Raw genomic sequence first — 24,981 nt, forward strand, 5'->3', positions numbered from 1 at the left:
AATATATTCAAGTTTTAATTTATGGTCTCATCTATGGGATGACCTCTTGAATCTTATTATACTTTGAACAGTAGTAGTTCAAGTAGATTTCTAAAAATGGTATAAGTATAGTGAAGTAATTGGTAATTTCATCTTCTTTTAAACCTATATCCAGTAAGTAATTACCTTACACATGATAAAGGATTCTAGTAAGTATCCATTTAGATACTTGTATTATTGTTATCACTATATATTATCTTGCGAGCTGTAATGCTCACTCTTGCTTCATTTCTTCATCACACAACAACAGTTAGGAAAGATGGCCAGGCTCCAGCAGACCCAGCGCAAGCGCGTGGGAAGCGCCCGCGCCTTCCCGTTGAGATCGTAGCTGCTATAGCTGTAGAGGTAGATCTACCTTTAGATCAGACATTCTACTTTTGGGAACCAAATATTGTATAACTATAACTTGTGGCAGATAATGGCAATTAACTGTAAATTTATCAAGTAATCATTTTGGGTTGTAATAACTTTTAATTGTGGATTCAAGGACTTGTACTTATTTCAATTTCATCTCTGAGACTATGACGTGTGGTGGTGTGTGTTAGTGTGGGGGCAGAGCTTGAGGTTGTTTATTATTAATTAAGTTAAGTGATAATTGTGGAAAGAAAGACTGTGACGACCCGGATCCCTGACCCCGGATCTGGGGGTGTTACAGTTGTGCGTATTCGTCTTGTGAGCGTCGCGAACTTATAAGATAGTTTGTTAATTCTTAATGAAGTGAAAGTAAATTTAAGGATTTAGAACTTTCCATGCTAGCATAGGTTCATGTATTGTTATGCATGATTCATAGGTAATTTTAACCATCTTACTTGCCCTATGTAATCAAGATAGATAACTTGTGCTTAAACTGTTATGTTGTCAAATTGTATAGACATATAGGATCTCAATATAATTAGTGCCTATTCAACTTTTATCACTTTTGTGGATGTCTGGTAGAATGGTACTCGTGCAACAAAAGTTGGCGTTTATCATTTTCGTGTTATCTGATTAGTGTCATCACCATTGCAAGCTAAGGTTAAGAACAATAAGGCTATTGAATGAAGTACTTAATGAAGTTAGAATCCCATGTTTGTCATATATATTAACTCAGTCTATCTTATTCTCATAGTTACAATAATTAGTTTAATTCTTAGTAATAAATAATTTCACTTTGTTATCGTCTTAGCATTGAATAATAACCATACATTGTTGCTTAAGTGCATGAGTTGAATAGTTAACCAATACAGTCTCTATGGGATCGAATTTGATTTATATCTTATACTACTTGCGAACGCGTATACTTGCGTGTATTATTAGCGCGTGTTTAGTGACTAACAAGTTTTTGGCGCCGCTGCTGGGGACTGCGGTGTTAATTATTAATTTATGTGCTTTCCATCAGTGGTCGTTCAAGTTCATTGACTCGGACAGTGTTACTTATTTGTTTTCTTGTTTTATTTCAGGTGATCTAGCGAGGGTGTATGCATACGTGTTCGCATACTCGTAAGAGAACACTGGATAAAGCTGAGGATGAACTTGTGGTAGTTCGTAGGGAAGTTTTTGAGGAAGAAAAGAAGGTAGAAGAAGAAGAAGAAGAAAAAGTTAAAGAGCCAATTGTAGTAGTTATGGGTGATCAAGCGGAAAATCTGAAGGATTTGATGGACTATTCTAAGCCTAAGATTAATGACATTCAGTCTAGCATCATTAGACCAGCCATCAGGGCTAACACTTTTGAGATCAAGTCAAACACGATCCAGATGATACAGAACTCAGTTCAGTTTGGGGGTTCTCCTACCGAAGACCACAACATGCACATCCGGGATTTCATCGAAATCTGCGACACTTTCAAGTTCAATGATGCGACTGAAGATGCTATCAAGCTACGACTCTTCCCATTCTCTCTGAGGAACAAAGCTAAGTGTTAGTTGCACTCTCTACCAGCAGGATCCATCACAACTTGGGAAGATCTCGCTCAAAAGTTTCTCACTAAATTCTTCCCCATGGCGAAGACTGCCGCAATCAGAAATGCTCTTACTCAGTTTGCTCAACAAACTGAAGAATCTCTGTGTGAGGCTTGGGATCGATATAAGGAGATGCTAAGGAAGTGCCCACACCATGGTAGATTGAGTTGAGTGTTTGTTTATTATGTTTTGTTTTGTTTGTTTGTTTTTTGTTTTGTGTACATTTGGTCGCAGGTTGTATTAATAAGAATCAAACAAGCTTAGTCTCCAGTTAGTTTGTTAGTCTCAGGTTGGAAATAATAAGGTCGCAGGTTACAAGGAATATTCCCCGATCTCTCTCTCTCCTCAGCCACACATTATTGATAAAAAGTCTACACAAGCAGCAAATCAGATTCAGCACTTCAGATTGAATTGGTTATGTTCATCTCCTCTCCCAAAAGAGGTGAAGAATGGAAGCAAAGAATTTACAGAGAATTTCAAGTTTTTTGTTTATCCGTTTAACTTCTCACTGGAGTAACGTTATAATGCCCGGTTTAACTCTTGTATATTCTTAAGGACATTTTAAACGTTACCCGGTAATTAAATCATAGTACAAACAAAAGCTAGATCATTGTATATGATTTGATTTGTAAATATTTGTAGAAGTTAGGAACTTTTTTGTTTTTAGATTGTAGTCGGTTAATTCATTTACCGGAGTGTAGCAACACCCCTTGAGGATTTATATACGAATATATATTTCCCCGAATATCTTGTGTTCCTCGTTTTATTGTTCCAAACACTATTCCTCTCAAGAACACGTAACCACTGACCGAGCACTAAATTTTATATCCGCAAAAGATTCGAAAGAATTTTTTAATTTAGTGATTATCGTATTCAACCCCCCTTCTATGATAATGTTGGACCTAACATTGACACATCAAGCTTTCGAGAGTCGGCTTTGATACCAACATTGTAACACCCCACTTAAACAAGTAGATGCTACACAAGCTAAGCCTTATTTATTAATGGAGGCAAAAACAAACTAAACATAATTTATTAAACTAACAGATTGTCAAAATCTCCAAAATAAAGTTCTATAATAAGATCCAAAATAATATGAAATAAAACATGTCCTTGACTTTATTTTAAACTAGATAAAGAAGATAAAATTTGGGCAGCACTCATCATACCCCGGCTTTATCTTTGATTACCTGTGGAAAGAAATAAATACTAGTGAGCCAAATGCCCAGTTCGAATATGTCATTAAAATGTAAAACAAATGAATATTTTTGATATTAATAATTAGCAAGAAGATGAGTAATATGACAGTAAATATTTAGATTCAAGGAAATAAACTAATACGAAAAATCAAAGAAATGGCTGAGAACAAGTAAGGTGGGTACTAATAAGGGCATCTTATAAAACCTCTGCTCGCTAGTAAACACCAAGCAAAGCACATAGAAAACAGTTCCTTCTCCGGTTATCCACAAGAAGGATAAAATGAAATATATGAAATATTTCCCCAAACAAACAAAATGATTATAATCTTAATCATGCATCATACCCAAGAGACATGCTCGTATACTCACAGCACTGATACGAGTCAGTTCCGAGAGCACGAAAGACTGCAAAAACTCCATATGTCTCGTCTGTGATTTACCCACACAAATAAGTTTAAGAGCCCATAAAAAAGATTACAAAGTGTTCCAATAGTATTGAAAATAAAAGCTACATGTGACAAATGAAGTATACAGATAGGCAACATGGATCAAAAGTGTTTAAGCAACATCATGGATCAAAGATGGCAAAGCAAAAATTAACAAGTGTACATATACAAGATGTACAACTTAACAAAATAAAATATCATAAGATATATATGATAGGATAATAAGTGCAGAGGAAAAAAATATATTTTAAATGAAGAGAGAATGGAGGATACTCATAACTAGAATGAGTCTAAAATATTCAATAATGCTCCCACAAGTCCAAATCAAACTTCAAATCAATCTATAATATCGACAGAAATATAACTTATAAATGCCAAACTCTAAAATCCTAAAACCACTAAAAAGTAAGCTAACAAAATTATAATATTTAATACAGTTGCCACATTTAACACAGATGATCACTATATAATATAAATATATAAATAACAAATAATCTAAATAATATACAAGCTGGTTTATAAAATATAAAAGATATTGTATTAATTTATAAAAATGATGTAGAAATCTTTAAGTAGATAACTTTATAAAAGTAGACAAATATAAATTATACATTAATTTAAGACATTATAGTGTAACAACAATTTAAGAAAATGATAATAATAAATATAACATGTATGCTCTCTGTTTATTAACATAATAAAAAGATTTATCAAATCCACCTCTGGCACATTAATACTACACAGTACTTACAAAATTTAAATTATTATGCCCAAGCATTAGATATTATAATTAATAACATATTGGTTATAAAAACAATGAGACCAAAGTAACAAATATGTTATGCATGAGGAAAATATAATAACATAATATGATTAACAAATGTGAAGAGTTTATAATCTCTTCTATATATAATAGGAGAACAAGGGTATAATTTCATGAGATTAAAAAGTCTCATTGAAAAGACTAAATTACCCCTGTTTTTAATATTTATATAAAAATGTGGTTCGTAGGAATCGAAATCAAGTTATTTCATTCAACTATAGAACTTCTTACCACTATACCATATTGTCACATGTGCTTTTTATCATACACATAATATGTAAGTGTGCTAAATAAATATTTTATTTAACTTTAAATATACTTATTTGAATTCCACAAAAAAAAAGGATAGTTAGTTGAATATTTGTACAGTTAATTTTAAAGAATGGAATTCCAGATATAAAATTAGGTATAGTACATAAATGAATTATTATATTATTTATTAATCATTTTTTAGTTTGAAAATATATCTCATATACTTTTAACACATTTTTTATTAGAAAAAGTAATAAAATGTACATATATAATTTTTAAAAAATATTGAAAATAAAATCACTTATATATAAATAATCTATATTGGTATTACATATTTAGATAAGTTCGAATTATAATGAGTCAATGCATTTTAGAACTTGGCTCATTGTTCAAAAAATACTCGAACTTTGACTACATGATCTGGCCAAAAAACAATGTCACATTCTACGTTTAGTAAATTTAAATTACAAGCTCGGCGAGAATATCATACCAATAATGGGAAATTTTTTAATATCTTATGTTAATATAAATTAATGTGTTTGAGGTCTTTATAGGATCAATTCAATTGATTATTTATATTAAAATTACTAACTTCACTGATAACACATTATTATTGGAATTTGTCCCAATTTTAAGAATATTTGAAATTTGAAATGAGATCTCACTAGATTTGTTAAAACTATGATGATATATTAAATCGATTTATTTTTCATTTTTCACTTTAAAAAAACTAACTTTTTAAAAAAGAATTATTTTAGATCAGGAAAATTCATTGATGAAGATAATATTGTACAAATATTTTGAATTTGATAGGGAATAAAAAAATCTTGATTACATAGTTAAATATTGCATTAATTACACATAATTTGGGCTACAAGGCCCAATAAAAAGATGTATGACATTCAGACCAAAAAGGTTAACACGTTGATCGGGCCTGATGGACCAGATCAGGCCTGATGAAACAAAGAAGGCCCAAAACCCTGAATATTAATTAATTTCGTAATTAATTAATAAGGAAAAAAAATCAGCTATTGAGAAGAGTCCCGATAAGGACATGAATCCTTGTAGATTAGCCTCCAAGGGACCTAGAAGGATAAGGAATCAGTTTCCTACTTCTAATTCTGAGACTTGACTACCAAGTCTCCTACACCAAGTCCAATTCAAGGACTCCCAACATCTATATAAGGGGTCTCACCCCACAAATCAGAACTACATTTTTTGACTTGATCCTTGGCAATCAGCAAGGTACGTAGGCATCTTGTTAAGGCAGATTGAGTCACGAAATACAAGAGCAGTCAAATCGAGCCTCGAAGCTCACGTTCCCTAGTAATAAATACAGTAATTATATATCTTAGTTTTTGATCCATAATATTTGGCGCCATCTGTGGGAAGCGCACAACAAGTAACCATGGCGAGAACACGGAGAACAAGCAGCGCCCTTGAAGGAGAAACACCCGCGGGGACAACCCAGACAATTTTGTCAACCGTGAAGGTTCCTCCGCATTCAACCTATGCTGCCACCCAAGGAGGAGCCCAGGTAGGGGCAACTGAACCTCAACCTCAAGGCCGCTGACTTCTCAAGGGACGAATCCCCAACTTCACCAGCTATATACACCTGTGAACTATCGGCCCGTTGGGTATGAGTGTTCAACTATTGTGACCACTAATCCCCCTTATGGGATGCCCCTTTACCCCGAGGTTGGAAAAAGTGGACATGCTGGATGGAGTGAAGCACGAGGGCGATCACCCCCTATATACGAGGTTTGGCTCCTATCCCTGAGGATCAGGAATTTTCTGGTCCTTACACTGAGAGAGACTCTGAATCTTCAGATGATGAAGTGGCCCCAAGAAGGAGGCGTGCTGGCAAAGAGCTGATGGTTGATGGTCGCCAACGTCCTAGGAGCACCCAAGGGATGAATTCCCAAAAAGTGCAGGAAAGGATCAGGGCTCAGGAGGCTGAGATTCAAAGGCTGAAGCGCGACTTGGAGGCGCACCAGAACACCAGACCCCCACTACCTCCAAGGGGGATGAATCATCCTCCTATCATAGACCTGGATGGTCCAATACAGAGAAGGGATGTTGTCCCAAGGGCTGATCCAAGCAATCTTCTTCCCCTTGGAGATCCCGATGATCCTACCCCACCATTCAATGAAGAGATAATGAATGCCCATATCTCAAGGAAGTTCAAGATGCCCACTATCAATGCTTATGATGGCACAAGAGATCCCGATAATCATGTCAATACATTTTCCAATGCACTATTGTTGCAGCCCGTGAATGACACTATTAAGTGTAGGTCATTTCCTCAATCCCTGTCGGGTATGACTCAAAGATGGTATAGTCGTTTGACCCCGAACTCTATTAGATCCTTCAGAGAATTAAGTCAAACTTTTATTAATCAGTTCATCAGCGGGAGAGTGCATGAGAAAAGTTCAGCATCCCTCATGAGCATTGTGCAGGGAGCAAAGGAATCCTTGAGAGACTACCTGAATCGTTTCACAAAGGAGGCTTTAAAAGTCCCGGACCTTGATGACAAGGTAGCCATGATAGCACTGCAACAAGGAACTAGGGATAAGTTCTTCAAGATGTCCTTGGCTAAGCGCCCCCCCTGAAAGCATGTTGCAGCTCCAAGATAGGGCCGGGAAGTACATCAAGGTGGAGGAGAGCATGAGGAAGACAGTAGTAAGTAACGAGCCCACTGGAGGCAAGAAGCGGAAAACTGATCTGGAATATATTGCTAAGGACAAGTATCCTAGAACTGAGCAAAATCCTGATTCAACCCCTAAGAAGGGAGGACCTGGACAAAAGTTCACTGAATATGCTAAGCTGAATGCTCCTAGAAGCCAGATCTTGATGAAAATCGAGAAAGATCGAGATATTCGTTGGTCTAAACCCTTGAAGGCTGATCCTACCAAGCTAGATAAGAGCAAGTATTGTAGATTTCACAAGGATGTTGGCCATGACACCGATGAGTGTAGACAACTAAAAGATTAAATTGAGTTCTTTATTCGCAAAAGGAAGGTTTAATAAATACACTGGAGAAGGAGGGGATAGGAATAACAATGGAAGAAAGAACTTTGAAGATCGTAGGAGGGACCAAGATGATCAGGGGTGGAATCTCCAACCTAGAGGGCCAGTGATAAACACAGTCTTTGGAGGACCACGACCTCGAGGGCCTGAGATAAACACAATCTTTGGAGGACCAACTGCTGCTGGATTATCCAGGAACTCCAGGAAAGCAAATACTAGAGAGGTTATGCATATTGTTGGAGAAGCCCTGAAGAGGGCCAAGACAGAAATAACATTGCATTTTGATGATTCTGACCTAGAGGGTGTGAAATTTCCTCATGACGACCCGCTGGTCATAACACCGATAATAGGAAATAGCCCGGTCAAGAGAGTCCTCGTGGATAATGGTGCTTCGGTGGATATCTTGCTCCATGACACCTTTTTAAGGATGGGTTATAATAATTCTCAACTAACCCCGACCGATATGCTGATATATGGATTTGCGGGAGTAGTGTGCCCCGTGGAAGGGATAATCAAGTTGCCAACAACCATAGGTCAGGAACCAAGGCAAGCAATACAGATGTTGGATTTTGTGGTGGTAAAGGCTAGTTCAACTTATAATGCTATCATGGGGAGAACAGGGATACATGCCTTCAAGGCAGTCCCTTCTTCCTACCATTCAGTTATGAAGTTTCCCACCCAGAATGGGATTGGATAAGAGAGAGGAGATCAAAAAATGGCTAGAAGTTGTTATGTGGCCTCACTGAGGGCAGATGGAGTTGGGGGGCAGGTTCTGCCTATTGAAGATCTGGATATCCAAGAGAATGATGAGAAAAGGGGGAAGCCAACAGAAGACTTGGTTCTGATTCCTTTAGATCCCGAGGATCCTAAGAAAGTGACTTTCATTGGAGCAACACTAGAGGAGCCCCTTAGAGGGAAGTTGGTGAGGTTTTTACAAGAAAATAGTGATATGTTTGCATGGTCGGAAACTGGTATGCCAGGCATAGACCCGGAACTAATTACTCACAAACTGAATGTGGATCCAAATTGGAAGACAGTGAAATAAAAGCAAAGAAGTTTTGCTCCGGAGAGGCAAGAAGCTATAAAACAAGAAGTAGAGAAGCTCTTCGAGGCTGGTTTCATTGAGGAGATACAATTTCCAGAATGGTTAGCGAACCCTGTAATGGTAAAGAAGGAAATTGGAAAGTGGCGGATGTGTGTAGATTTCACTGATTTGAATGACGCATGCCCTAAGGATTATTTCCCATTACCAAGGATAGATACATTAATAGATGCTACTGCTGGACATGAGATGCTGAGCTTCATGGATGGATTCAATGGATACAATCAGATCAAGATACATAAGGACGACATCCCAAAGGTATCATTCCTTACTGACTTTGGTGTTATTTGTTATCTTTTTATGGCGTTTGGTCTCAAGAATGCAGGAGCCACCTATCAAAGGTTGGTAAAAAAGATTTTTAAGGATCTTATTGGCAAGACCATGGAAGTTTATGTTGATGACATGTTAGTCAAGAGTCTAGTGAAGACTGACCATATAACCCATTTGAGGGAAGCTTTTGAGGTCCTGAGATATCACAAGATGATGTTAAATCCTGCGAAGTGTGCTTTTGGAGTAGGGTCTGGAAAATTTTTGGGATTGATGGTCTCCAAGAGAGGAATCGAGGCCAATCCCGACAAAATAAAGGCAATCCAAGATATGGATCCACCAAAAACTATCAAAGATGTTCAAAAGCTCACTGGAAGGGTTGTTACGTTGGGACGATTCATATCCAAATCTGGGGACAAGTGCTTGTCGTTCTTCAAGTCCTTAAAGAAGGTTAAAGATTTTGTATGGAGTGAGGAAAGCCAGAAGGCATTCGAGGAATTAAAGAAATATATGGCCTAGGCCCCGTTGTTGGCCAAGCCAACTTTGAATGAAGTCTTGTACTTGTACTTGGCCATTTCAGAAAGTGCCTTGAGCGCTGTGCTGGTTAAGGAGGAACTGAAAATCCAGAAACCCGTGTACTATGTCAGCAAAATTCTGCATGGAGCTGAGTTGAATTATTCAACTATTGAAAAGTTTGCTTTAGCCTTGGTAATGGCTTCGAAAAAGTTGTGTCCTTACTTCCAGGCTCATAAGATTGAGGTGCTAACAAACCAACCCCTGAGAAATATCATTCATAGTCCCAAGCTAGTGGGAGGTTGATCAAGTGGGAAATAGAGATGGGAGAATTCAAAATTAAGTATAAGCCACGAATGGTAATAAAAGCCCAGGTATTGGCTGACTTCGTGGTGGAATGTACCATACCCAACCAAGAAGTCGGGGGTCAAGAAGATACCTTACCTCAAGACAAGGAAATTGATAAGGGGGACAAAGAAAAGGATGATAAGGAGAAGGAATATTGGGTCCTAATTCAAGTGGAGCAAGTTTGGTCTTACAAAGCCCTGATGGGTTCTTGATTGAGTATGCCATGAAGTTAGACTTCCCGACCACAAATAATGAGGCAGAATATGAAGCTTTGATAGCTGGCCTCGGCCTAGCAGGGACACTGAGAGTCAAGAACTTGAAGGTCTGTGGAGACTCGAAGTTGGTCATATCCCAGGTGAAGGGAGAGTTTGAGGCAAGGGATGATACAATGGCTAAGTATGTCCGCCTAGTAAGGGCTGTGATGACCCAATTCGATGAATGCCATGTTGAGCATATTCCAAGGGAGGAAAATGCTGAGGCAGATGCCTTATCAAAGTTTGCTTCATCTGAGATAGAGGAAAGTTCAGGAAGTATATACTTCCATGTTCTGAAGACACGGAGCATTGATGTTAAGCTTCTAGCTCCTATAGGTCCAAGGATGTCATGGATAGATCCCATTAAGACTCATATTCAAACCAGTTGGTTGCCAAATGATGCTACTGAAGCACGGAAGTTGGCTGTTCGAGCACTAAGATACTCTTTGATATATGAGGCACGCTTGGCTCGTGAAGAAGTGCATGAAGGTATCTGTGGGCAACACTTGGGGGGCAGAGCACTAGCTCATAAGATAACCTGTTTAGGCTTCTATTGGCCAAAAATGATGGCTGATGCCAAAGAGTATGTGAAGAAGTGTGACCACTTTCAGAAGCATGCACCTGTCGTCAAACAACCCCCCAAGATGCTGACCTCCATCAACTCACCCATCCCTTTTGCTATGTGGGGAATGGATATACTTGGGCCTTTCCCCATGGCCACAGCACAAAGGAAGTTCCTGATTGTAGCCATTGATTATTTTACTAAGTGGATTGAAGCCAAGCCTTTGACCAAGATCACAACCTAAGCAGGTTGCACAATTCCTGTGGGAAAATATCATGTGTCGGTATGGAATTCCCCGCATCCTAGTCACTGACAATGGAACACAGTTCAACAATGATGAATTCAAGAAGTATTGCGGGGAGAATGAGATTGAGTTACGATTTACCTCTGTGGCTCACCTGCAAGCCAATGGGCAAGCGGAAGTGGCAAATAGAATAATCATGGATGGACTAAAAAAGAGGATCGAGAAGTCGAGGAATAACTGGGTGGATGAAATACTCCCAATACTATGGGCTTATAAGACTACCTGTAGAGTCACGACTGGAGCAACTCCCTTCATGTTAGCATATGGGGCAGAAGCAGTTGTTCTTATAGAGATATCACATTCCTCCCTCAGGATTCAAGCTTTCAATGCTGAGGAAAATGAGGAAGGGCAAAGATTAGCCCTGGATCTAATTGATGAAGTGTGAGATGAGGCACATGCAAAGATAGTGGAATATCAGAAAAAAGCTTCATTCTACTACAACCTAAGGGTTAAAGAAAGGTTCTTCAAACAAGGTGACTTAGTCCTGAGGAAGGTGGAAGCTTCTAGTGTAGGGCAGAAAGGGAAACTTGCCCCAAATTGGGAAGGGCCGTACAAGGTCAAGAGCGTCCAGGGTAAGGGAACCTACAAGCTTGAGACTATGGATGGTTTTGAAGTCCCGAGAACTTGGCATGCCCAAAACCTGAAGGCTTACTATATCTAAAATAGTTAAAGCATGATTCTCACTTTTGTCGGAATGACAAGTAGGTTTAAAAGCACCTTGAAGCTTTGCTGGCTTAGGATTTTTATATATTTGATATAAGATATGTTTAGGTTTCATCAGGGTTGAACCCATCTCATGTAGGGTATCGAGAATACCAAGTTATAATGAAAAGTATTCGGTTTGATTTAGCCTGCTAAATTGTTATATTATGAGGGCAAAACCAAATCATGAATTTGAGTTCGGAAAAACTATGAAATACTTAGACAAAACATATCAAAACATCCAAAGTCGATTACAAAATTAAAAAAATGTCTGAAGAAAAGAAAAGTATACAAAGAAGTTAGGCCTTAGAAGGCTCAGATTCTTCAGAGCCACTGTTTGAAGTCTCCCCGGACGTCTCCTGAGTCGGTCCCTCGGAAGTTTCTTCAGAGGTTTCCACAGAGGTCTCCTCGGAACTACCCTCAGACACCTTGGATGCCTTAGGGGATGCTGGTTTTGGAGACTCTTCCACCCTGGCCTTCTTTATAATTGGCTCGGCCTCTTCCTCAGAAGAATATCCCTCCTCTTCAGAGCTGGATTCAGGCTCCTTCCTCTTCTGGCCTTGGCCCTAGCTTCCTGATGATGCTCTAACTGGGGACACTGAAGTGCCCTCCTTAATAAGATCAGCAAGGTTGTCGGCAACGCCCCCAAGTGTTGGGACATTTACAGGGCAAGGGAAGGAAGATTGTTCAAGAATCTCAGGAAACTCGTCCCGGATAGCCTCAACAGCAGCGTCCCAGCCTTCTTTATAGCTGACCGGATGAAGAAAGGGTATCATGCTCTACCATTAAATCTTTGAATTCTTGTGTATCCATCCAGCCATCAAAGGCCTTGTCCTTCTGAGCCTTAAGGATAACAATCTCAGCCCGGGCTGTTTCAAGATTGGAAGTTGAAGAGGCAAGTTGGGCTTGAAGAGCCTCTATTCGCTGGTTAGCCTCCTCCAGCTTCTTGTTGGTGTCTTCTAGGCCAACTTTCCAAGCCTTGGCTTGGTGAAGCGCCCCTTAAAAATGGACATACGCCTACAAGAGATGAAGAAAAAATGAGAAACAACAAAAATTACGACAGCAAGCTATGAATACCAAAAGAAAATAAACGTATCGTCGCCAAGGCCTGAGCTCCGAAAAGCTCGGTAGCCTCCAAGTCCTGTTGAAGGACAAGGTCGTGATAATCTACAGGGGAAATAGAATGCATAGACCATTCCCTGGCAAGTGTTGTGTTACCAACGATCGAATCCTTTCCCCGGATTCCCCAGGCAGGTTGGAAGAAAGCCCCTGGTTTTTGTTTTGTATGCAAAGGTTGGCTAGGACCTTCCTTGTCTCCTTCCTTCAGCTGGAGAAGGAACTCTAGGAAGCGATCCCCAAGGAGCAGATCCTTAAAGACCTTCCCGGCGTGTTTCATCCTGGTCATTTCCAGGTCTTTAGGCTTGGTAGCCTCTTCAATTTTCTTAGCAACTGTAACGAATAAGTGAAGAGGATTGAGAAATTAGTAAAGTAAAAAGTGGAAAAAATGAAGACAACTTGAGAAGGGAAGAAAACATACCTTTTTTAGAAACGGGAGAAAGGCCACGTTCCACAAGAACGGTCTCCCTGATAAGATCCCAAGAGTGGGAAGTCCCATTATCTTGAGTTAGGAGGTTGAAGGCCCTGGTCTCCTCCTCGGATAAAACTATATCATTCGGGCTCCCATCCACAGCTAGCCCAAAAGACGAACGGAAGAGGGTGCCCCAGTCGCCGCCCTCCCACAGGACGTAGGGAAACTCCTTCTTCCACCCCAAGTTATTGTTAGGGATGGACTTCACATTCACTAGGTGGGGCACAGTGGGGCGCTGGTTTAAAGAAACCCACCCCGGATTCTTGTCGGGGTTGTTCTTGAACTGAAAAAATTTTCTGAACACTGCAACCGAAGTAGGAAGGTTGTGCTTGGCGCATTATGACAAATAGCAAAGAATCAACCTCCAAGAGTTTGGAGAGAGTTGGCAAGGGCTGATGCCCACATCAGCTAAAAAAACAGGGATAAATGGATGAAAGGGGAGTCTGATACCTGCCCTCAAAGTACCCTGAAGACGCATAGAGTGTCTTTCTTCCATTGGCAAGCCCTGTCGGCCGAACCCGCGAGAACCAACTTGAAGGGCTCCTCGATCTTGAAAAAAGTTTTCATCTTATCCAACTCCTTTGCATCCCAAAAAATGCAAACGTGATCATGCGCGTCCAGGTGCGTGTCGGACGGGTACTCATCCCCTCGAGTATTGATCATGTCGATCAAGGAGGTGTACCTCGATCGAATGGGAAACTCGTTGGATTTCCTGACCACGTTTATTTTGGCCAAACGGGTCATTTTCTTGTCAGCCATTTGAAAAAGGGCGCAAAAGAAGACAATTTTAAACAAAAACTATGCAAAAACGAGCACAATAAAAGAAGAGAGAAAGGTATTTACCTGAAGTAAAGGCACAAAAAGGGGGTGGCTTGCTAAATAAAGTCTTTGGAGCTCAAAAACTCCGACCTACAGTTATTTCTCTGAGATCCTTAAGAGAAGAAAAGAGAAAGAGAATTCAGAAATGAGAAAGTGAGAAATGAGTGACCCTAGTTACTCCTTTATATAGGCGTAAAGGGGAAGATGAAAGGGTAGAAAAGCCCATTAAGCTGAAGGCCCAAAGGAAAAAGCCATATTCTGGAATGTTCCAGAATATCTTTGGAGTTATTAATATCTTTGGAGTTTTTAAGTTCTGGAACCTTCCAGAGTATCTTCAATAATTCTTAAGGCCCGTCTCAAATCCAAACAAGACTTGGAGAAATGAAGGTCCAAAACAAGGCCCAAATCCAAAGAGGATTTGGAAAAGTGAAGGCCCAAAACGAGGACCAAATCCAAAAAGGATTTGGAAAATTGAAGGCCCAAAACGAGGCCCAAATCCAAAAAGGATTTGGAAAAGTGAAGGCCCAAAACAAGGCCCAAATCCAAAGAGGATTTGTAAAAGTGAAGGCCCAAACGAGGCCCAATTCCAAATAGGATCTGGAAAAATAAGCCCAATAACAGGCCCAATCCAAGTTGGATTAGGAAAAGCCCAATAAAGATCATAGGTCGGGAATGAGGTCAAATTTGAGGTCATGAATTCTGTTCTAATTCTTTCAAACAAAAGCCAGAAAAGCACCTATCAAAAAGACCAGGATTCAGGTCGAAATCTTGGTTGTGGATCAAGCTCGAAAATTTTCGAACAGAAGTAAAAAAGGGGACCAAAACTTCGACCAAGATCCAGGTCATGGGTTCGACTAGGATCCAGGTCGAAACCCTGGTCGTGATTCATAGTCTCGTACACCAAGTCCAATTCAAGGACTCCCAACATGTATATAAGGGGTCTCACCCCACAAATCAGAACTACATTTTTTGACTTGATCCTTGGCAATCAGCAAGGTACGTAGGCATCTTGTTAAGGCAGATTGAGTCACGAAACACAAGAGCGGTCAAATTGAGCTTATTTTAATATTTTGAATTATTCAAATAAAAGTTATATATATACTATATTATAGCATTTGATTCAATGCATTTTTTATTATTTAAGGAAAAACATATATTCTTCAATAATTTGATGGAATTAACCAGTTCAACTGATATTTAAAAAACTTTATCGAACTGAAATTTTTTAATTTTAGAAGAATAGTATGAAATGTTATCAAATTATTATATGAAGAAATATTAGAGTCGTAATGAAAGAAACTTAAAAATGGTTTAAATAATGATTTAAATATATTTTTTTCTTTCGAATTCTTGAAAAAAAAATCATGAATATCAATAATAAGTCTTAAAAATATATAATTCATTTTTATGTTACAACCATGATTGATACCCGGTTGCATAAAAAATAAACATGGATTGTTTGTTAGTGATAATATGAATACCATATATAAATTATATCAATTTATTTATTCCATAATTTTAATTTTTGAATAATTATAAATGTATGTTATTTAAGTGATCAATTATCTTACTAGATGTTAATAATGATTATACATGTACATAAATCAGATATTTAGCATATAAATAATTGAAACCATAGTAATTTACTAGGAGATGTAACATACAATAATTTACATGCTAACATACACACACATACATATAACTTAATATTACTTTGTTAACAGTAGTGTAAATAAAAAACTAACATTTTCCCATACATATATACGTTAAATTTCAAAAACTAATATTTTTCACTAAAATCAACTTTAATATTAACAATAATGTAAATTTTACATTATTGTATATTATGATTGCAAGTCATTCTGACTTCAGTTATGCATTTTTATCTTTTTAAATTGAGTAAGTTAATTGTAAGTTAGTAGTGAACTCAGTAATGATATAGAGCAGTACATATTGTTTATTTAAATAAAATTCAAGATTTTGATCAACTCTGTATTCAACATATATGTTAATCTTTATATTTTTATTTTTTAACATACTAACGGCATTCTACATATTAAATTTAATCGTTTCATTTTAAACGTACACTTACTACCCTGTTCATATTCATTCATTAAATATAAAATAACAGGTAAGAAAAATATAATATAATAATAGTTGAGGGGATATTCACTCCTAAAAGTGAGGAAGCATTCGAAGCTCATGTTATAGAGGGGGACATAGAGCTTGTTGAAGAGAAATTTTATCTTCATTTTTTCAAAATTTGACTCTAAGAGCCTATATAAGGATATTGTTGGAATTGCTCTATAAACATTATAATTACATGATGCATAAAAAAACTCTAGAAAATAATTCATGCTTCGCACGGGTTATTATGCTAGTTTTAGATAAACAAACAACCAATTTTTAATTACTCAAATTAAAAAATAAAATACTTTGACTACATATGTCCTGTAAAATAAAATATTTATATATCATTAGTCTCCCAAATACATAATTTATCAATTTTAATAAACCTCAATAAACTAAATGTTGTGAAAATAAATTTTATTTTACAATTTTTTTACATATTAACAAACTAGCATAACATAAAATGATAATTATTTTGAACGACTCACACACATAACTAGTAAATAATAACTAACAAAACTAGCCAGACACTAACAATATTAAAATGTACCATATCATCCAATTAATAAAATGTAAAAATCTGAGAATCATATAATTTCTTAACCAACTTAATGACATAAAAATTAAAAACAAAAACAACAGGTAACATGACTAATTAGACCACTACTAAATAAACAAACACCTTATAGCCAGTACAAATAACAATTAATTAATCAATTATATCAATTAAACATGCATTAAACAGTAACCTAACACAATATATAAACACATAAACAAATAATATAATAATTTGATAACAAATTTAGAGCTTGATATAAGTATGTAAAAATGTGTACAAATAGTTATAAACCTGAAAATAAAATATTAGAATATAATATAAATAATAATCATCCTAAATTACGTAGTGATTAAATTTAACTAAACCTCCACAAGATGTACACTTCTCTAAAGTTTTGCAAGTTTTGGCAGATCTTAATCTAGCTTCCTTGTAATTCTCTTTCTCCCCCTCTTAATCTTTAATAACCCAAAAACCTCTTTCTCCTCCTCTTAATCTTTAATAACCCAATATTTAACAGGGACACTCCAGTTAGCTCTTCTCTGACCTTCTTGCATGTAGGTCCAAAGCTTCCTTTCTTATACACCAACACTTCTATCTCACTCATAAGGTATATAATAATACTATTTTTCCATTTTGTTAGCTGTAGCTCAAAGTTGAGTTTTGTGTGAAAGCACTAAGAGGGTGACTTTGTTTATATAATAAGTAGCTCAACAAACTATAAAACTATTGTCCACAATTTTCTCCACATTCTTCTTTAGTTTTTTTTAAACACTCAAATCTGTTTTTCTCTTATCACATACTTAGTGGTTTGACTCATATTCAAAATTTAAGCAACTAAAATATTGCTTACAAATTCAAATTTTTAACAGCCAATTATCTAAATAAAAAATTATCCATAAATTTGAATTATAAAATCTATTAATCAAATATTTACTAAATTATTACACCAAATAATATACCAAAAAAAATGCGGGGTACTATAATTAGGTATAATCTAAGTAAAGTGAATAGGTTAAGGTGGTAATTATAGTTAGGGCGTCGAGTCAGTTGGAGGTTTTATTTAACCCTAATGTTGTTTCTTGGTTGTTATTTTATATTTTATCTCAGGACCCTGATAGTGGTAGTGATGTTGATTTTGAGGATAGTTTGTTACTGGGATCACCTGTGGAGCCCCAGTACATTAGTTCAGATACTTACGAGAATCCGTCTGGACCCCTATGTCTGTTTCTCCCCTGATACCAGTACTTGATTCCCCAGTGGTTAGAGCAGATTCCCCAGCTCCAAAGCCTGAGTCCCCGGCTCCTGATAGAGTTCATGTTGTGCTTGTACCTACCCATTTTGGTGATGATTTGGCTCGAGACCGTGACTTGTGTTTACTTGTATACCGAAGTTGAGATCTTTAGTAGATAGGTTGTCCCGAGAGTCTAGGCTACGGATGTTGGTGCCAGAGCCCGAGTGACGTGTTCGTATTGAGATGGTGGAGCAGGTTTCCCGTAGAAGGTTGGAGGAGGGACCTTCTTGCAGTGATACTGATGTCGAGGACCGTAGAATTCATAAGATAGTGTGCTGGATGCTTTCTGTGTTGAAGGAGGTTCTTGATCGCCATATGTAGTTATGATTGGGAGATCAGACAGGACATCTGGTACATCACGTAGTAATAGTAGTAGTAGTTGTTGTTGTTGTTTCTTTTCAACGCCAGTAGGCTTTGGGATACTTGGTCAGATGCCAGGATCCCTTTATGTTGTATTTTGATTTAGAACTTAGTGTTGGATGTATAAGTAGTAGCTAGGTAGAAGTTAGGGAAAGATAGGGAGATATTTTCCAGTTTTTCCTTTTTTAGCCCTGCCATATTATTCTACCTTGTATTCAGAACTTGTTGTACCTGAATTCTCTATTTATGCACCTCCATTTCCTTATCATTGTTCTTTGATTTGTATGACATGTTTACCAAGAAATCGTATTCAACACCTTTATAATAATAAATCTTATGTCATGTGAGAACCCTAACTGGTGAGCGAATTATGTAGTAATAGGATTGTATAAGCAAATGGGTAAAATTTAAAACCCGTAAAACTATTCCTAAAAGAATCATTATTATCATATATGTCATGCTATCATATTGCTAAATAACTGCTCATCAGGTTCATAAAATGGTCACTTCATCAAATCACCCTGAAGAAGAAACGCAACCCCAAAACCAAGATCAAAACTAAGACACCCATGTGATGAACCGACATTTTTCAACTCCTACAACAACCCCCAGCCTCGAGAATCGGAAACTTCAAACACTTTCAATCCGTTCAACCCCCAAAATATGTAGGTTTTCCCGATCCGATTAAAGCTCAGTCCTGGTTAGGAGAAATGGAGAAAGGCTTTGAGTTAGCAGAAGTTAAGGACGAGAAGAGGACGAAATATGCAAGTTATTACTTGAAGGATGAGGCTAGCTTGGTGGGAATCTACCAAAGCATTGCAAGAAGAAGGAGAAGCTATTTCTTGGAAGAAGTTTACGGAACTATTTCTGGATAAGTATTTACCGTGTTATATGCAAGACCAGTTAGAGATGAGGTTTTTGGTTTTAAAGCAAGAGAATATGACTGTAGTGGAGTACGAAGTGAAGTTTTCGGAGTTAGCAAGGTTTGTGCCATAGTACGTGAATACAGAAGCTGATAAAGCTAAAATATTTCAACAAGGACTTAAGCCATGGATTCGTAGTCAAGTGGCTCTTCTTGAGATAAGGACATATGCTGCTGTAGTGCAGAAAGCAATGATTGTGGAAGGAGAAAGGGAAGCAACAAAAAGGGAAAATGAAGGAAAGAAGAGGAAGTTTGAGGATTCAGAACAAGATCAAGGAAGTTCCAAGTTTAGAGGAAAGTTTGGAAGGAATGTAGGAAATCAGAAGTTCTAGAAGTTTAAGCCTTGAAATGGGAATCAAAAGAATCGCTTTCAGAAAGATGGACAAACTGAAGGGTTTCGAGCACATAAACGCAACAGAAACAATAATTAAAAACGTGAAAAAATAAGAATTTTTGAAACCTACCGTGGGATCCAGGAAAAAATAGATATTTAATTCGTAGGTTGGATTATTTACCTTAAGAAGCTTTACAAATTGGTTGAATAATGGAGATACAAAGATTTTTCAATCACCATGCATCCTGCTCTCGCGATATACGCTCTGTCGGTATCCACACGAATTCTTGAACTCAGGGATTGGATGTGTACTAGCACAAACTCGTTTCTTCTTGTTCTCTCCATCTTCTCCCTTGTTGGCTAGGGTTTTAGTAAAAGTCTTCTCTTAAAAATCAGCCACAAGGCATATTATATAGAGAGTAGAAAAAAGAATTATAACTCTTAACTAATTAGGAATTATTATTAATTCAAAATTCCTATTTGTATAATAATTAAGTCACACCTAATTTTTTAACAACTAAATTTCATAATTTATATTAGTAAATTCGAATATCATTATTTATCTAATTAATTAAGTCATACTTAATTAATATTATAAATAATTCGAATTACTTTATTATAATTTAAATCTAATTTAAATTAAATAATCCTTCAAGCATTCTTTGTGTGCGACCCTACAGGTTATTATTACATTGGCAGGGAATTTTAAATCTAATTTAAAATGGTAAACAATGAGTGGAATCTAGTAATACATCATTGTTACCCATTGAATAATAATTCAATCGGTGATCGATCTAACCTTCCGTGAATAACATACAATTAATATAATCCATTTAATCACATATTATAGATTAAACTAGAGGCATATAATGTATCATCCTCGTCAATATTTAATCCAGGTTTCCTTGATCAATGAGTAGACTATCATATCAAATCAACATTTGAGCGTGGCCACATATTTCATAGTCTAGCTCACACAAGAGGCCAATAATATCACTCCTAAAACTAGAAGAGTTAAATCCTTTCTAGATCATTCATATTTCTCATATGATTCATAATATACCCGAAATACACTTTTATCATCACCCGGTCAAAGGAAACTTTTAATCAAAGTACATTAATTCTCGTATAAAAATATAATGATTTCAAGTCTAAGGACCAGTACATCATTATCACAGTGAGAATTACTTATGACAGAAGATACATGTAAAATCTTACATTAGGTCTGTCGAGCACCATATACATTTACATCTGCCTGTGTTTTTGACTTTAGTATCACTATACTTATGATCAATGAGATGTGTTCATCAATCAACAAACACACCAGTCTTAATGCATATTATTGTCCCTTAATAATAATACTCGACTAGGGACCTTTAAGAATATTGATACTATTCTCATAATCTTATTTTTAAGTCACGTAATGAGAGATATAGAATTCATATCATATTCCAAAGACATTTATTAATTTAACATTTATATCGCAGTAAGTTAAGAATTAATAAATTATAAAAGGAATAATCGATAGAACATAAATATTAATAATCCAAATGTCCTAAACTAAAACATCATAGCGTTGTCTTTAGGGCACAAACACTAACAATCTCCCGCTTGCACTAGAGCCAATCCCTTATGTATCTAACAGTGGGTCTGTAACATTATCATTACTATGCACTTTACATTTATATCTCATTGATCATTAATCTCATATATAAGGTGATATCGCTTAAGGACATGCCTAAACAGTCTCTTTGGCTATTATGAAAGCATCAATATATTCGGCTTCCATTATAGAATTATCAATATTCTTGCTGTGAACTATTCCAGCTAACATCACTTATATTTAGACAAACACAAAATAGATATAAACACATAATCATCCTTATCTGTCCAAAAATTAGGTTCAGAAACTAGCATCAGTGTAACCCTTTACAACTAGTTCCCTATCTTTTCTATACACGAAAAATAAATCCTTAGTCCTCTTTAAGTACTTATGAATATTCTTGAAAACTATCCAGTGACCCTCACCTGGATTAGACTTGTATCTGCTCGTTATGCTCAAAGCATACGAAACATTAGGATAAATACATATCATTGTACACATTATAGATCCAATTCCTGACCCATCTGGAACTTTCTCAAACGGCCCTTATCATCTAATGATTTAGGGGGCAATTATCTTTTGAGATCACTATCCCATGAGACATCGAAATATATATTTTCTTTGTCTCTTGCATCATAAAATTATGCAATACTTTATCAATGCCTGTACTCTAACTAGGTCGATTAATCTCTTCAATCTATATTTATAGATCTTGATCCCTAATATATATGTAGCATCGCCTAAGTCTTTCATCGAGAAAATATTTCTCAACCAAGTCTTAATAGCCTGTTGAGAAGGTATGCCATTTAATATTTGTTATATGTCATCTACATATAATACTAGAAATGTCACATGGCTCTCACTAATCTTCTTGCAAACACATGGTTCATCTTCGTTTTGAATAAAGCCAAACTCTTTGACCATTTCATCAAAATGAATATCCGTTCTCCTTGAGGCTTGCTTCAATCTATAAATAGATAGAAGCAACTTACAAACCATCTTAGCAAACTTTGGATCGACAAAACCCTCAGGTTGTATCATATATATATCCTCTTCAAGGCTCCCATATAAGAAAGTGGTTTTGACATCCATTTGCCAAATCTTATAGTCAAAGTAAGCAACTATTGCTAACAAAATACTGATGGACTTGATCATAGCAACTAGTGAAAAAGTCTCATCATAGTCTATACCAAGAATTTGTTTGAAACCTTTTTCCACTAGTCACACCTTATAGGTCTGTACTTTACCATCCATGTCAGTTTTCTTCTTGAAAACCCACTTGCACCCTATAGGTTTTACCCCTTTGAGTGGATCAACTAAAGTCAATACTTTTTTTTGATACATGGATTCCATCTCGTATTTCATGGCCTCCATCCATCTATTGGAGTCTGGACTGTTCATAGCATCTTGGTAGGTGAAAGGCTTATCATCATCCATAAGCATCACATCACCATTTTGAGTCAAAAGAAATTCATAATTTATCCCGGACTCATGGTGAATCCTACTAGATCTACGAATAACCTGTGTTTCCTGAACATGATTACTTTCAACATTTTGATGTACATCCTGATCTTATTCCAACTCTGGTTCAATGTTATCATGTGGTTCTCGATCTTCATCGAGATGTCTTGTCCTCCCACTGATTTTCTTAGAAAGTTGTTCTCCCTCAAGAAATACAGCGGCCCGAGCAACGAACACTTTGTTCTCAGAAGGATTATAAAAACTATACCCTAGTCTCACTTGGGTATCCCACAAAATAACATCTATCCAATTTTTGTCCAAGCTTGTCATACGCTAAATATTTTACAAACGCTTCACATCCCCAAATTTCATAAATGACATGCTATGACGTTTATCAGTCTATATCTCATATGGATCATATTGAACCTCTTTAGCCGGAACTTGGTTAAGTGTATATGCAGCCGTTTCTAGAGCATAACTCTAGAAACTGAATGAAAGATCTGCTTGACTTATCATCGATCGCACTATGTCCAACAAGGTATGATTTCTCCTCTCAGAATCTATATTCCCTTAAGGTGTTTCGGAAAGAGTAAGTTGTGATACAATATCACACTCCTTCAAGAAACTCTTGAATTTGAGGCTCAAGTATTCTCCTTCACGATCTGATCATTAAACTTTTATACTTTTCCCTTCTTTGCTTTTCTACTTCGGCCTTATATTCTTTGAACATTTCAAAAGGATCGGATTTGTTCTTCATAAGAACCACATATCCATATCAACTGAAATTATCAATAAATGTTATGAAGTAGTATAAGCCAACCCTTTCCATCATACGCATGCGACCACATACATCATTATGCATAAGTCCTAATTGTTCGGTGGCTCTTTCACCTGATCAGGTAGAAGAAGTTTTAGTCATTTTGCCAATGAGACAAAGTTTGCATTTTTGGCATGATTCAAAATCAAACTTATCCAAGTATCCATCTATATGTAACTCAGTAATTCATTTCTCATTAATATGTCTTAACGACAATGCTAAAGGTAATGTTTGATTTGAGTCATCGTAGAACATATAAATTGTTAACTAATTGTGCAATATTATAAGCCTTATCAATAAAATAGAATGAACAACTATTGTTTATTTAATTAAAATGAAAACCTTTCTTGTCCTGTCAAGAAATTGATTTAATGTATCCGCTGAAGGCAGGAACGTAATAACAATTTATCAAGTTCTCAATCTTGCCTTATAGGAAAAATTAGGTATCGAGTTCCTTCAACTAGAGCAACAACGTTTCCTCCAATTCTAACCCGATATCTGAAGCTTGACCATTGCTGGTCTCCTTCTATAGATCTTCCAAAAAATCTCGATAATTTAACTTCCAATCATCCAGTTGTTTTCACAGAAGTGACAATCATCTCCTTTAGCAACACCACTATCAGGCTTCAAAAGCCCTTTGGGTTGGCACCGAATAAGATCAAAGCTTCACCTTTCCTATCCACTTTCCTTTACCATTTGCATTCCATGTGTACACCATCAATATGGACGTAATTCATGTCTTTATCGTGTTATTTTCAGCAGTTCTAAACATGCCTAACAACTCAGTGAGTGTTCCGTGTATCTCATTCATTTTGTTCTTAACAAACTGAAAATAGAAGTTGTTCAAAGATTGTTTAATCAAATTAAGCTGAGTCTCTAGACCATTCTTGAATCCCAAAATATCAAGGTACATATACCTATCATCTTTAGAAAATGTGGTCCAACCGGATATCATTCTCCCATTAATGCAAAAGTATGGTGCCTTCTTATTGTCAAATCTTTCTGAAAAGCCTATCCTTCAAACATCCTTTGAAGGTGCTCAATCATATCTATTGAGTGGCATTTATGACACTTTATAATGCTCTATTAAGCTTTGAATTGATGCATTTGTACTCAAGTTGTTGGTGTTTTAATGTGTTTTCTAGTATTTTTGCATTTCAGCCGTTATTTAGGTAATCAGGTGAATTAGCATCATTTTGGTGCTAATTTGGTGTTAAGGTGTTGTTGGAATAAAAGCATGTGGAAAGTCGGCTAAAAGCAGCAAGGAAAAAGAAGAAGTCAGATTTTTATACAGGAGGTCAGCACGCCCGCGCTCTGAT

The 24,981-nt window shown here is 36.6% G+C and overlaps 1 non-coding gene across 1 annotated transcript; it reads right to left on the minus strand.

Moving 5' to 3' along the window:
• Positions 1-2,030: 2,030 nt before the first annotated feature.
• Positions 2,031-2,137, minus strand: LOC141670180 (small nucleolar RNA R71). The gene has a single exon (XR_012554422.1). It is a non-coding gene; the product is annotated as a small nucleolar RNA R71 (small nucleolar RNA).
• Positions 2,138-24,981: the final 22,844 nt, after the last annotated feature.

The sequence above is a fragment of the Apium graveolens genome, chromosome 6, assembly GCF_009905375.1.
Source record: "Apium graveolens cultivar Ventura chromosome 6, ASM990537v1, whole genome shotgun sequence".
NCBI classification, from domain to species: domain Eukaryota; kingdom Viridiplantae; phylum Streptophyta; class Magnoliopsida; order Apiales; family Apiaceae; genus Apium; species Apium graveolens.